This window comes from Triturus cristatus, chromosome 7 (genome assembly GCF_964204655.1).
Source record: "Triturus cristatus chromosome 7, aTriCri1.1, whole genome shotgun sequence".
Lineage (NCBI taxonomy): Eukaryota > Metazoa > Chordata > Amphibia > Caudata > Salamandridae > Triturus > Triturus cristatus.
The window spans coordinates 90,942,765-90,956,427 of record NC_140590.1 but is presented as its reverse complement, the minus strand read 5'-3'; the positions used below and the strand labels follow the sequence as shown (position 1 = coordinate 90,956,427).

At 50.3% G+C, this 13,663-nt stretch overlaps 1 protein-coding gene across 3 annotated transcripts in view; it reads left to right on the top strand.

Moving 5' to 3' along the window:
• The window catches only part of LOC146808895 (uncharacterized), a 403,463-nt gene that overhangs the window by 99,738 nt on the left and 290,062 nt on the right, over positions 1-13,663 (top strand). The gene's annotated exons all lie outside the window — the stretch shown is intronic.

The window sequence follows — 13,663 nt, the reverse complement described above, 5'->3', positions numbered from 1 at the left end:
TAATCCCCCCCTCGTGAACACCCTCGTGAACCCCCCCCACCAGCGAGTCATGCCGGCCTCAACTGGTTTTAAGTAAAGGGTGACCGGCACCTGCATACTTGCAAGCTCATTTGGACCTGGGCAGTAGAGTAAACAGTTTTTGCACCCGTTCGGACTACAGTGCCAAGATTGTGCTCACTCATGTTATATCCCATACCCCTCTCCCCCCATCATCTGGTGGTAACGGCGCAGGTAAAGTGCACTAAGAGAGATATTAGCATGCGAAAATGCACACAACGTAACCTTGTACAGGTGGGATCCAATTTTGGCAGCAAGTGCATAAAACACAGGACTGGGCGTGGATGTTATTGTTGTAGTTAAAGGGTGACTTTGCGCCTGCTGTCAATACAAGGCGAAGTGACCCCACAAAAGCAAGGCCTGGCTGCTCCATAGCAGGAGCCTTACCCTTGCCCCTCCCCAGATCCATTACTGACAGTGCTCACTAGTGCACAGACCTTGATCACTTTTACCCTTAAGTCTTAGGTGTGACATACTCATGAACCAGCAGGAGTAAGACCTGATTACTCGAATAGCATTGCACGGTGGCTGGACCTGTAGAGGGGAGCCACAGTAGTTTCCCTCCTGATGCCAGGTCTTTGGAACTTGCTGCCATTAGCTTTCCTGTTTTTGTTTTTTACTGGTAGCCAGGAGCAGTATGGAACGTGGTAGTTGCTGAACGTTGCACATGTAGCTTTGCTGCTGTTTGCCTTATCCTCATGTTCCGAGCCAGCTGCATTCTTGCCAAAAGTGTTGTAGAAATGCCAAGGTAACAGGAATTTGCATAATCCAACATTGCGATAAAAAGATACATTGCTCGACGGTGTCCACTCTCACACTTGTACAACTGCTTATGCTTTTTAATGCCATTACCACATGAGCCCACGGTAGTAAAAAGAGCATCACGCTAGGTCACCATTGCCCTATTTTAACTCTGCCACTAAGGCAGCATTCAAGGGAAGCCCTCGCCTTTCTCTCATCCGGACTTCAGGACTCTGGCGGAATCACAGAGGTTATGAGGCCAGGGCAGCGAAGGGTGAGTGAATGCTGTGTGAGTGCAGGTTGAGCAGTGTGCCTGTGTCATTCCAGGGTGAGTGATGTGTCAGGGTAGGGTGAGTAATGGGTCTATGAGTGCAGGGTGAGTAGTGTGCCTATGTGAATGCAGGGAGAGTGATGCATCTGTGCAAGTGCAAAGAGAGTGGTGATTTAAATTGACCTCGCTCGCACGTTATATACAACTCAAATCTTTCTGCCTCACTACTTTTAGAAGGCACCAGCCGCCACTGTACAAACCCTGGTAAAATGCCCCATCGGTTTACTCCTAAATCATGAAACTTTCAATGCTTGACAAGCATTGGAGGCTGCATTGAGTGTCACACTGCCTACACACTGCCTACACCACTGTTGTTAGTATACCCTCTAACTTGCACTTTTGTTTTACCTCCCTTTATTTTGTTTTTGCAATTGATTATATTGCATTCACCTCCTCCAAGTTAGAGCTGATGCAGCATCCTCTCTTTGCTCCATCAGCCCTATTTAACACCTTTAGGTGACAAAAAGAGTTTTCCTAACATTTTGATTCGTTTATGGATTTTCTAAATATAGTTCCTTTAGACCCAGCAACTTTTCCTGAATCTTCAAATTATTTGTCCCGGTCATTACTTGAGCTCCTATAATTTCTTCATGCAGATGTTTACATATGGCTGTTATTGTATGTAGCACTGTCACATACTGTTAGAACCCGTAGTCTCTAATTGGCAATGGTATGTACCTTTGTCAAGTAGGGACCCTTTGTCTATATCTGGGCAAGGAAGTTACACGCTGTAGATAACCCCTGCTCGCCCCCGTGGTAGCTTGGCACAAGCAGGCAGGCTTATCTCAGAGGTAGTGTGTTAAGCATTTGTGAACACATACAGTAATATAGATTAACCACTAGAAACGGACACCACACCAGGATGTATCAAAAATAAGTAAGCTTTATATAATTAAACACAAGACCTGAACTGCAAAAGATTCCAGAGTACGAATATGCTTTACGGTTACTCAAAAATAGGCTTTAGCTTCAAGTGTCTCTTGCAACAGATAACCCCAACAGGAGTTATCGCTTCAACGCACAAAAGAGTTCTCGGGGGTACAGCCCGACTGCGAGGAGCGCAGCGTCGGGCCCGGAGTCACAACTAGACTTTCTCGGGACAGTACCTCCAGGAAAACAAACAAAGGCTCTTCTTGGCATCAGAGAGCTGTGATGTTGTGTGGCACGTTGTAGCGTTGGTTCCTTACTTCAGGGGAAAGCGATGCGGCGGGGCCCTGGATGCAGATGCAGGCAGGGGACGGCTTCGGTCCTTACCGGAGGGGATGTGACGTTACGGCAGTGCCGGCACCACAGCTCGTTGCTGATGTTGTTGAGTCAGTGAAATTGTTGGTTCACTCTTGTCGATGGTCAGTTCCGCCCAGATGGCGATCTCGGAGCCAGTGCAGCACAGCGGCAGGCGTCGGTCTACGGGGCGAGTTGGAGCGGCGCTCACGGTCTTGTTGCAGAAAGCGGCGTCTTTGGCTGGCTTGAGTTGCAGAGTTCGTCTGTGGCCACTGAAACTGCAGTTCAAGCCCTCGCTCAAACAGAAGAGGTGAAGTCATAGGTTTCCCTGCGTCTTCAAACAGGAGGCTAGCTCGACTCTAGCCCTTGGAGAATATTCAGCAAGATGATGAAAGTTTCTTCCTTGGTCCTTTCTACCTCTCCTTCACACAAGAGATACCACCACAGGCCAACCCACTACAGCGCTCTGGCAGAGGGGCAGTACAACTCCTGCGGTCTCCGGGTGCTCTTCCTTGGCAGAGGGTCATCTTGTTGGTTCCCAAAGTGATCCTAAAGCTCTGGGGTCAGGGTCCCAATATTTATACTCCTACATCCCTTTGTCCTCGGGGGCAGAGGGTCCTATGCCCAGAACAAACCAGTTTCGGTGCCTTTGACCAGGTGTGCTCTTCTCCTTTGTCGGAGCAGGCTAGGGTCTTCAGACAGGAAGTAGAGCCAGCAACGGAGGAGATGGCCCTGCTCTATTCAGACCCAGGCGCCAGCTCATCCCACCATTCTAGCAACGATCGGCCTAGTGCCGTCGCGCCCTACCTCCTGGGGTCCCCCCAGCCCTGTCACTCACAAACCCAGATATAGGATGCCCACTCTGGCCTACGGGGAACAGGTAGCCTTGCAATAGTGAAAAACTCACTCATGGGTTATTCACTACCAGGTCATGCCACACACTCCAACGCATGATCTGCCTTCTACATACAACGCACCCTGCCCGCAGGCCTTCTGTAGGGGTGACTAACATGTGGAAAGGGAAGGGTCACAGACCGGCGAGTGGTTGCACTCGCCGAGTCACACAGCGGCACTTGCTGCGTACCACGCTCTGCGGCCCGAGTCATACTTTACAAACGACTCCGGTGGGTGGCACAATCGGTGCTGCGAGCCCACCAGTCGCTTTTGAATTACCCGGGCACTCCTGTGCATAATACGAGGGTCTGACAGTAAATCAAAATACCAATCATGGAATCACTAATTCAACATTACTTTTCTCAGGGAGCACTTGCACTGCGCACTGGATAGCAGTGGTGCAGCGCCCAAAGCGTCTAAACCAGCAAACATCAAAAAAAAGAGGAGGCAATCGGTCAGAAAAAGAGGAAGGGAGACCCATGTCAATGGTACCAGGTCTAACACATGTCCCCTCCAGCTGAAATGTGGGGAGAACTACCCATCCCCCTGGGAGTTTTCTTCACTGAGGCGGAAAAATCTGGTCAGATAGATGCAGCGTGGAATGTCAAATCCTCCCTTCATCACAGACCAAATATCGCAATAACACATTTACTCAAATACATTCATTGGTGGGGCCCATAACACCAACACTCACACTTCATTGATCTGCTTTCCCGGGAGGGATAAGTTTCCAAACGCTGACATGAAAGGAATATCTTTTCACCTAAACCCTAATATGCATTGAATGCCTTTATTAGCATCAAACCTCGCAATATTCCCCTCATTTGGCAATGAATCAGTTAGTTGATTTTGTAGTTTGGTAATTCAATTCTTTTATTTATGCTCCTTTCCTAATCTAATTTCTTCAAATAATCAACACAACATATTTGTCTATTAATCAAAATATCGTTTATCTAATTAAATTGCAAATTTTAGAAAATCATCGTCCAAACCGCAGAACATCATATTTACCTAATCTGGCTATTAGTCGTCCTCTAAGTCAGTCAAGTTGTGGAAAAATCTTTAAATTCATCAAAGACAGGCCGCAATTCAGTCTCTCAAAGATTCAGGATAACAGCTGTCCTGCAGTGTCACCGTCCTCTCCGCCAGCATAACGTCAGGAAATTCGCAGCAAGACAAATCGAATGACAGACCTTTTAACTCACTATTCTACCGACTTTTATAATGATTTTAATGTCAAAATATATCAAGAAATGAGTTTTAGATAGTCCTGATTGGTGGATTTGGGGTCACTCGGTAAAGTTCTCACATAGTCCGTTAGACTAAGTCATCGCACTTGCTGGTTCCGGTTTTAAAGACAGTTCTTTGTCTTGTGGTCCTGGCAACTCTCCCAGTATGACCTTGGTTGGTACATCTTTCCTGGGGTCAGGACGAGGCCATTGTTGCTGGCGGTGGCGCAGGCGCACTTCATCCAAAACCTTGTGGACTTTAGCAGTCATGTCGTGCGTCTCAGTCGGCCATCTTTACGAAGGCCCAAATCGTCAACTTAAGTAAAACAAACACAAAATGTAATTAAAACATTGAAATGGCGAATAAAATGTTAAACCCTCACTAATTCCCCTATGTGTAAGTAATTATCTAGCATAATAGCAACATTCAAAGCGTTTATATTCACCCAGTGATGTCATCTGGTGCAACTTACAATTACGTCACAAAAGCAACATATATCATGCAATATTCTAATTTTATACCATTAGTATGCGTACATATATTAGTATACAATTAGTTTAGCCGTACAAAATGCAAATCCCACGTGTAATTCTTTTGTTAATATAATTGGTGAGTTATCACTTCAAACGGATTAATAATATTACCATTAATTGATTATTCAGATTAATATAAACATGCAGAATGGGGGTTATACAAAATGTTGTACTACCCGCTCCAGCAAGACCATCAGCATTGGAGTGTTCTGTGCCAGGGCGGTGTTCTACCGTGAAGTCCATCCTCTGTAGGGAAATGGACCACCTCAAAAACTTCGGATTCTCACCCCTCATCTGCATCAACCATCTGAGGGGCCTGTGGTCTGTCTGAACTCGGAAGTGAGTCCCAAACATGAATGGTCTCAGCTTCTTCAGCACCCAGACCACAGCAAATGTCTCACGCTCTATCGCACTCCACCTCTGTTCCTGTGGAAGTAACCTCCGACTGATGAAGACTACGGGTTGATCTAGGCCCTCCTCATTCACTTGTGACAGCACAGCCCCCACCCCATGCTCTGAAGCGTCTGTCTGGACAGCTAATTCTATAGAGAAGTTGGGCGCCTGAAGTACGGGTGCGGTACACATGGCAGTCTTCAGGGCGTGTAGTACCCTGTGAGTCCTAGAAAGGCCCTCACCTGCGTCTGAGTCTTCGGGGGTTCCCACGCCAGGATGGTCTCAATCTTGGGTTTTAGGGGTGTCACCTGGCCGCTCCCTACTTGGTGCCCCAAGTACACCATGGAACCCTGCCCGATCTGGCACTTAATCGTGAGGCCTGCCTTCCGCAGCGCCATCAACACTTCCCAGAGGTGCCGCAAGTGTTCTTCCCAACTAGCGCTGAACACTGCAATGTCATCCAGGTAGGCGGCACTGAAATCTTCCAGTCCAGCCAACACCTGGTTGGGCATAACCTGAAACTGGTTCTGCCCATCTGGTGTGGAGAACGCTGACCTCTCCATTGCCCCATCAGTCAGGGCGATCTGCCAGTACCCAGACGTTAGATCAAATGTGCTGAGGTACCGTGCAGCCCCAGCCGATCAACGAGCTTGTCAGCTCTGGGGATGGGGTGCGCGTTAGTCCTCGTGACTGAATTGAGTCCTCTGTAATCCACACAGAAACGTAGTTCGGGTGTGGCACCTGCTGCGGCAGCCTTCGGGACCAAGACCACTGGGCTGGCCCATGGGCTGTGAGATGACTCAATCACCCCTAAGGCAAACACCTTGGAGACCTCCTTCTTGATGTGAGTTCTGACACTGTCAGTCACTCGGTAAGCCTTGTGCTTCACTGGAGGACTGTCGCCAGTATCCACGTTGTGGACACACCACTCGGTGACACAGGGAACCAGGGAGAACAAGTCAGAAAATTGCCCCAACAGTTGGCGACAATCTTGCTGCTGCTCGGGCGACAGGGTGGTCGAGAGGTTGACCCCATCCACTGACCCATCCTGCTCAGTCGCCAACAGGAGGTCCGGAAGAGGCTCAGTCTCCTCTTACATCCCATCATCTGTCGCTAAGAGCATGCCCACTTCGGGCCTCTCTAAGTGGGGCTTCAGGCGGTTAACATGTAGGACACACAAAGGGTTCCTAGGAGTCCGCAAGTTCACCGGGTAGGTGACTTCACTCTTGCGCTCCACCACCTCGAAGGGTCCGGTCCACCTGTCCTGGAGCGAACAAGGTTCGACAGGTGCCATAACCCAAACCTTCTGTCCAGGCTGAAGCTCGATCAGAGTGGCATTCTGATCGTACCACTGCTTCATCTCCTCCTGGCTGGCCTCCAGATTTGCCTGAGGGAGCTGTCTGAAGCGCGGATTTTGGTTCTGAATGGCCAGCATGTAACTGTACACATCCTGGGGAGGTTTCCTGGGAGAATGCTCCCAGCCTTCTTTGACCAAACTCAAAGGTCCTCGTACGGGGTGCCCGTACAGCAGTTCAAAGGGACTGAACCCTAGGGACTTCTGCGGCACCTCATGGTACATAAACAAAAGGCAAGGCAAGAGGACATCCCATTTATGCCTCATGGGCTCCTCGAGACCCATTATCAAGCCCTTGAGGGTCCAGTTGAACCTTTCAACCATCCCGTTACCTTGGGGGTGGTAAGGAGTGGTGAACTTATACGTTACACCGCACTCCTTCCAGAGAGACTTCATATAGTTCGATATGAAGTTTGTACCTCGGTCCGACACTAGCTCTCGGGGAAACCCAACTCAGGAAAAAATCGCCATCAGTGCACGTCCCACCACAGGGGCCGTCACTGTCCGCAGAGGTATGGCTTCCGGGTACCAGGTGGCATGGTCCACCAAGACCATGATGAACCTGTGGCCCATGGCTGTCTTGGTGTCCAGTGGCACCACAATGTCAGTCCCCATTTTCTCAAAGGTGTGAATGACTACTGGGAAGGGCTGGAGCGGAGCCTTCGGCTTCCTTCCGCTCTTCCCACTTTCCTGGCAACTTTGGCAGGTCCTACAATGATTGTCTGCACTCTTCCGCATCTGGGGCCAGTAAAAATGGGTGACAAGCCTTTCGAAGGTCTTGTCCTGCCCCAGAAGCCCAGCTAATGGAACGTCATGAACCAACCCCAGTAGGAAGGCTCGCAAGCGCTGGGGTACCACCAGCACATGGGCTGACCCAGGCTCCGCAACCTTAGGCTCACTATACATTAGGTCGTTCTCCCAGTATATCCAATGTGAACCGTCTGATCACCTGCTGCCTGGTTCGTGGCCTGTTGTCGTAAACCCACGAGAGAGGGGCATTTCTTTTGCTCTGTGCAAAACTCTTCCTTGGAGGGCCCTCCTTCTTGCTGCCAATGGGTCAGCTCAGGTAGGTCCCCCAGTTCAGCCACTTGTTCCCCCGTCGGTACCAGGGCATCCCCCTAGAGGTCTGCCTCCTCCTGGACCGCAGGAACGGTGGGGGCCGGCCTCCCATGCACCCGCCCTCTCTTCTTCAAGGCAGGTTTCTGGGCCATACTCTCAGGCTCGAGAGTCTCTTGTACACCCTTACTTGCTGCCATTGCCTGGGTGGTCACACAGGCCCATTCCAGCAGACCCAACATCTCCAAGCGTGCATTTCGCTCCACCTTCGCCCAAGGGGAGCTCTCCAAATTTTTGCCCAACAGGCAGACTACTGGCATGGCAGGCCTCACAGCTACCTGAAGAGTACCTGAGACCCACCCCCACTCAAAGGAAAGCTGAGCCACCTCACACTGGCTCTGCAATTTGTCTGATGCCACCACGGGGCAGAAAGCATTAGAGATAACCTGCTCTTTGGACACCAGCCGGCAACTGATGCCGGTCACACTTGCCTCGGTGTCTCGTAGAGCCTCCACCCTATGGCCATTGATGGTCAGCCATTGCCTGTATTTTTTAGTGTTATCAGGCAGCTGGGTCCCTGGGACCATCTCACAGTCTCCTAGCGAGACAAGGGACATTTCTGCGGGACACCACCCATCTCCTCCCTTCCCAGGGCTACACTTGCCAGCTGTTGGGGGGTGCACGAGGCAGTGCCTTGGAGTCCTTCTGAGGACAGTCTGCAAAACGGTGACCCTCCCAGCCACACTTAAAGCACGTGAAGGGGCCCCTCTAAACGGGTTTACGAATCGGGGCCTCCAGTTTCTTCTCTTGAGGACACTGGGAACCTTTCCCTTGGTTCCCTTGGGGATTAATTTGGGGCCCTTTCTTGAACTCCTGCTGTTTACCTCTGTCCCCCCACTCCTCTGCTGGGGACCCTGCCCACCTTTGGCGGAAACTCCCACGTGACCCTTGTAGACCCTGGTGCTGACCCAGCGGTCCGCCTCCTCAGCAAGTTTCCTCGGATTGGACAACTTACTATCGATCAAATGCTGGCGTAGCTCTGGAAAACAGTTAGATCCCAAGTGCTCCCATGCAAACAAATCATAGAGCGCTTCAAACGTTTTCACCTTGCTACCCTTTACCCAACCATCCATCGCTCTGCAGAAACATTGCTGATACTCCACCCAGGAAGTTGCCTCCAGCTTCTTACAGTTTCTAAATCTCTGCCTATACAGCTCGGGGATCAAACCATACCTCGTCATCAGGTCACCTTTCATGTGGTCGTACGACATCCTATGCTCGCTGGGCAGGTCTAACAATGTATCCCTCCCATCACACACAAAGTGACCCCACAACCCCGCTCTCCAATCCTTCTCAGGGACCCGGTGGGCCATCATTGCGATCTCGTAGTCTGCAAACTACTGCCCTATATCCTCCTGCCTGTGAAATTCCTTTACCACATCTTTCGGAATGTGAACTCGCCCTTCTGCAGGCACAGACGATGCGCTGCCACCAGATGGAGTGAGCTCTAGACCCTTCACCTTGATCTCCAACTCCCTCAACATTCTTTCATGCTACAACCTCATTCTCTCTCTCTCTAAGGACACCTGACTATTCTCTAGGTCCCTCTGACATTCTAACGTGAGCTTGGCCATCTCCAACCTGTGCATCCGGTCTCTCTCTCTGTCTTCCAACTTGAAGAGACAGACCCTTGGAAGAGGTGCTACTGCCAGGCGGGGACGGCACCCCTGCCCTGGCCGGAATCAACGGATTATTCAGCTGCCCTTCTCTGTCCCCGGCTGGCTCCACCACCAGAAAGGGGACATTTCGTGCTTCGACCCAGGCCCTCAGTGCCTTTTGGTACTCATCTTTCTTGGTGATACCACAGGTCGCAACTTTAAATTTCCGGCAGAGTACTTCAACTGTTTCACGTTGTAGCTTTCCAACCTTTCTTCCTCGAACTCCAGATCCACGGATGCTATTGATGCTGGTCAGCTCATGATAGCAAAAATAGGCGGTTCCAACAGAAAGTAGTATACTCAGTACGTGGTCGCGTTTTGGTCTGCACTCAATAGTAGTGTTCACCAATCACTGTACATGTGTCACAAATGCAAGTCCAAATCCCAACCGCTGACCACCAATGTTAGAACCCGGAGTCTCTAACTGGCAACGGTATGTACCTTTGTCAAGTAGGGACCCTTCGTCTACGTCAGGGCAAGGAAGTTACACGCTGTAGATAACCCCTGCTCCTCTCCTTGGTAGCTTGGCATGAGCAGGCAGGCTTATCTCAGAGGCAGTGTGTGAAGCATTTGTGAGCACATACAGTAAAAAAGATGAACCTCTGCAAACGGACACCACACCGGGATGTATCAAAAATAAGTACGTTTTATATAATTAACACAAGACCTTAACGGCAAAAGATTCCACTGTACGAATATGCTTTACGGTTACTCAAAAATAGGCTTTAGCTTCAAGTGTCTCTTGCAACAGATAACCCCAACGGGAGTTATCGCTTCAATGCACAAAAGAGTTCTCGGGGTACAGCCCGCCTGCGAGGAGCGCAGCGTCGAGCCCGGAGTCACAACTAGACTCTCTCGGGACAGTACCTCCAGGAAAACAAGCAAAGGCTCTTCTCGGCATCAGGGAGCTGTGATGTCGTGTGTCACGTTGTAGCATTGGTTCCTTACTTCAGGGGAAAGCGATGCAGAGGGGCCCTGGATGGAGATGCAGGCAGGGGGTGGCTTCGGTCCTTACCGGAGGGGAGGTGACGTTACGGCAGTGCCGGCACCACAGCTCGTTGCTGATGTCGTTGAGTCAGTGAAATGTTGGTTCACTCTTGTCGATGGTTGGCTCCGCCCAGATGGCGATCTCGAAGACGGTGCTGCACACAGGCAGCCAGTCCCAGAATGCTTGTTTCCGGTCTAGGAAAGACATGGCTTGTCAGTTCGGGCTGGACTGTTCCCATGAGGCACAGGGTCAGACTGATTTGTATATGGCCATGTCTGAACTGGGATGGCGGTGTGAGCTAAAGAATGATGATGGATTAAACCCAGATCAGTTGACTGGGGGTGGGTGCTTGCAATGTTCAACACTCCATCCATCATCCCCTTTGGTTTTGCTTTGTTCGCCCTAAGTTGGCAGGGTATGCCCAGATGTGGGTCCATTGCTCACTTTGCCACTGGATTTAAGCTAGCCTGGCTGATGACGGTTGATTAGCCAGAAACCGGTCCCAGGATGCTTGTTTCCGGGCAAGGGAAGACATGGCTTGGCAGTTCGGGCTGGACAGTTCCCATGAGGCACAGGGTCAGACTGATTTCATATGGCCATGTCTGAACTGGGGTGGCGGAGTGAGCTAAAGAATGATGATGGATTAAACCCAGATCAGTTGACTGGGGCTGAGTGCTTGCAATGTTCAACACTCCGTCCATCATCCCCTTTGGTTTTGCGTTGGTTCCTTACTTCAGGGAAAACCGATGCGACGGGGCCCTGGATGCGGATGCAGGCTGGGGGCGGCTTCGGTCCTTACCGGAGGGGAGGTGATGTTACAGCAGTGCCAGCACCACAGGTCGTTGCTGATGTCATTGAGTCAGTGAAATGTTGGTTCACTCTTGTCGATGGTCAGCTCTGCCCAGATGGCAATCTCGAAGCCGGTGCAGCACAGCGGCAGGCGTTGGTCTACGGGACGAGTCGGAGCGGCGCTTACGGTCTCGTTGCAGAAAGCGGTGTCATTGGCTGGCTTGAGTTACAGAGTTCCTCTGTAGCAGCTGAAACCGCAGTTCCAGCCCTCGCTCAAACAGAGGAGGTGAAGTCGTTGGTATCCCTACATCTTCAAACAGAAGGCTAGCTCGACTCTAGCCCTTGGAGAATATTCGGCAAGATGATGAAAGTTTCTTCCTTGGTCCTTTCTACCTCTCCTTGGCACGAGAGACACCACCACAGGCCAACCCACTACAGCGCTCTGGCAGAGGGGCAGTACAACTCCTGCGGTCTCCGGGTGCTCTTCCTCGGCAGAGGGCCGTCTTGTTCGTTCCCAAAGTGATCCCAAAGTTCAGGGGTCAGGGTCACAATATTTATACTCCTACATCCCTTTGTCCTCGAGGGCAGAGGGTCCTATGCCCAGACCAAACCAGTTTCGGGTGCCTTCGACCAGGTGTGCTCTTCTCCTTTATCAGGCGGGCTAGGGTCATCAGACGCTCCACAGGAAGTAGAGCCAGCACCGGGGAGATGGCCCTGCTCCATTCAGGCGCAGGCGCGGCTCATCCCACCATTCTCGCAATGATCTGCCTAGTGCCGTCGTGCCCTACCTCCTGGGGTCCCCCCAGCCCTGTCACACACAAACCCAGACATACAATGCACACCTTAGCAGAAGCAGGCTGGATGGTTAGGCAAGAAAATACCGTCTTTCTAAAAGAGGTAATTTCAAACAAAGAATGTTAAAATCATCTTTCCTAAAAGATGCATCTTCCCATTCTGGGTTCAGACATACTAAACTCGACTCTCTACCTGGTTCCCTGAGCCAGTTAGGATTATAGCATGCTATAATCAAAACTGCCCAGTCTGGCCTACGGGGAACAGGTAGCCTTGCCATAGTGGAAAACGCCCTTGTGGGTAATTCACTACTAGGTCATGCCACACACTCCAAGGCATGACCTGCCTTCTACATACAACGCACCGTGCCCGCAGGCCTTCTGTAGGGGTGACTAACATGTCGCAAAGGGAAGGGTCACAGACCGGCGAGTGGTTGCACTCGCCGAGTCACACAGTGGCACATGCTGCGTATGGCGCTCTGCGGTGGCAGGCCCAAGTCATACTTCACGGGCGACTCCGGTGGGTGGCACAATCAGTGCTGTGAGCCCACCAGTCACTTTTGAATTACAAGCCCCGGTCACCCCTGTGCATGATACGAGGGTCTGACAGTAAATCAAAATACCAATCATGGAATCACTAATTCAACATTGCTTTTCTCAGGTAGCACTTGCACTGCGCACTGGATAGCAGTGGCGCAGTGCCCTAAGCGTCTAAACCAGCAAACATCAAAAAAACAGAGGAGGCAATCCGTCACAAAAAGAGGAAGGGAGACCCACGCCAATGGTACCAGGTCTAACACGTACTGCTCAATTGAACTATTTGTTGCACTTGGTACAAAAACACAAACCTTTCCACTACTTCTGCAGTTTTTCCCCCAAAACTTCCCGTCGATGCCCTTAAACCCTCTTCATATTTGTCATTTGATTCTTATGCCATGCCTGATGTACTCCCATTTCTTTCTGATTGTTTGCGGGGGAACAAGTAATTTCTTTAAGATTCGTCAGCCCTCAACACCTAGGATAGGCTTTAGCATGGATATCTTCCATCACAGAAAGAACGTCCCCATCTGCTGCCTCTCAGTAGGCTTAAAATGCCTCATGCCAGTCCTCCCACACCATTGCTGAATCACCAGGACTCTTCAGAGGTGCTACTAACTGCATCATTATTTAGGTTTCTTACTATTTTCGTAATAGTCATTCTATAGCTATGCAGGCTCCCGATATGCCCCAGTCTTGTGCAGGCCCTTTCTGGGTCTAGTGTTAGCCAAGGCCTTTTAATTTTACTAAAATAATATTCAGAATATACTTACTTAAAGAGGCTTTCAGCCAGCTCTTTCATCCATTGGTCCGTTGTTGTGTCATTCACATTTTGCTTCTACCCTCTACACCAAACAGCATGGGGCAATAAGTCAGATTACTTAAACCACTGATTGACTTCATCTTGAGTAACTGCATTTTGCTCTCTCACAATAAGTACATCCACACATGACGTAATTCCCATCAGTGCCAGTGTTTTTGTTTTTATTACTTTAGTGTTTCCTTTCTGTTTAGAACCTGATGTGATAGC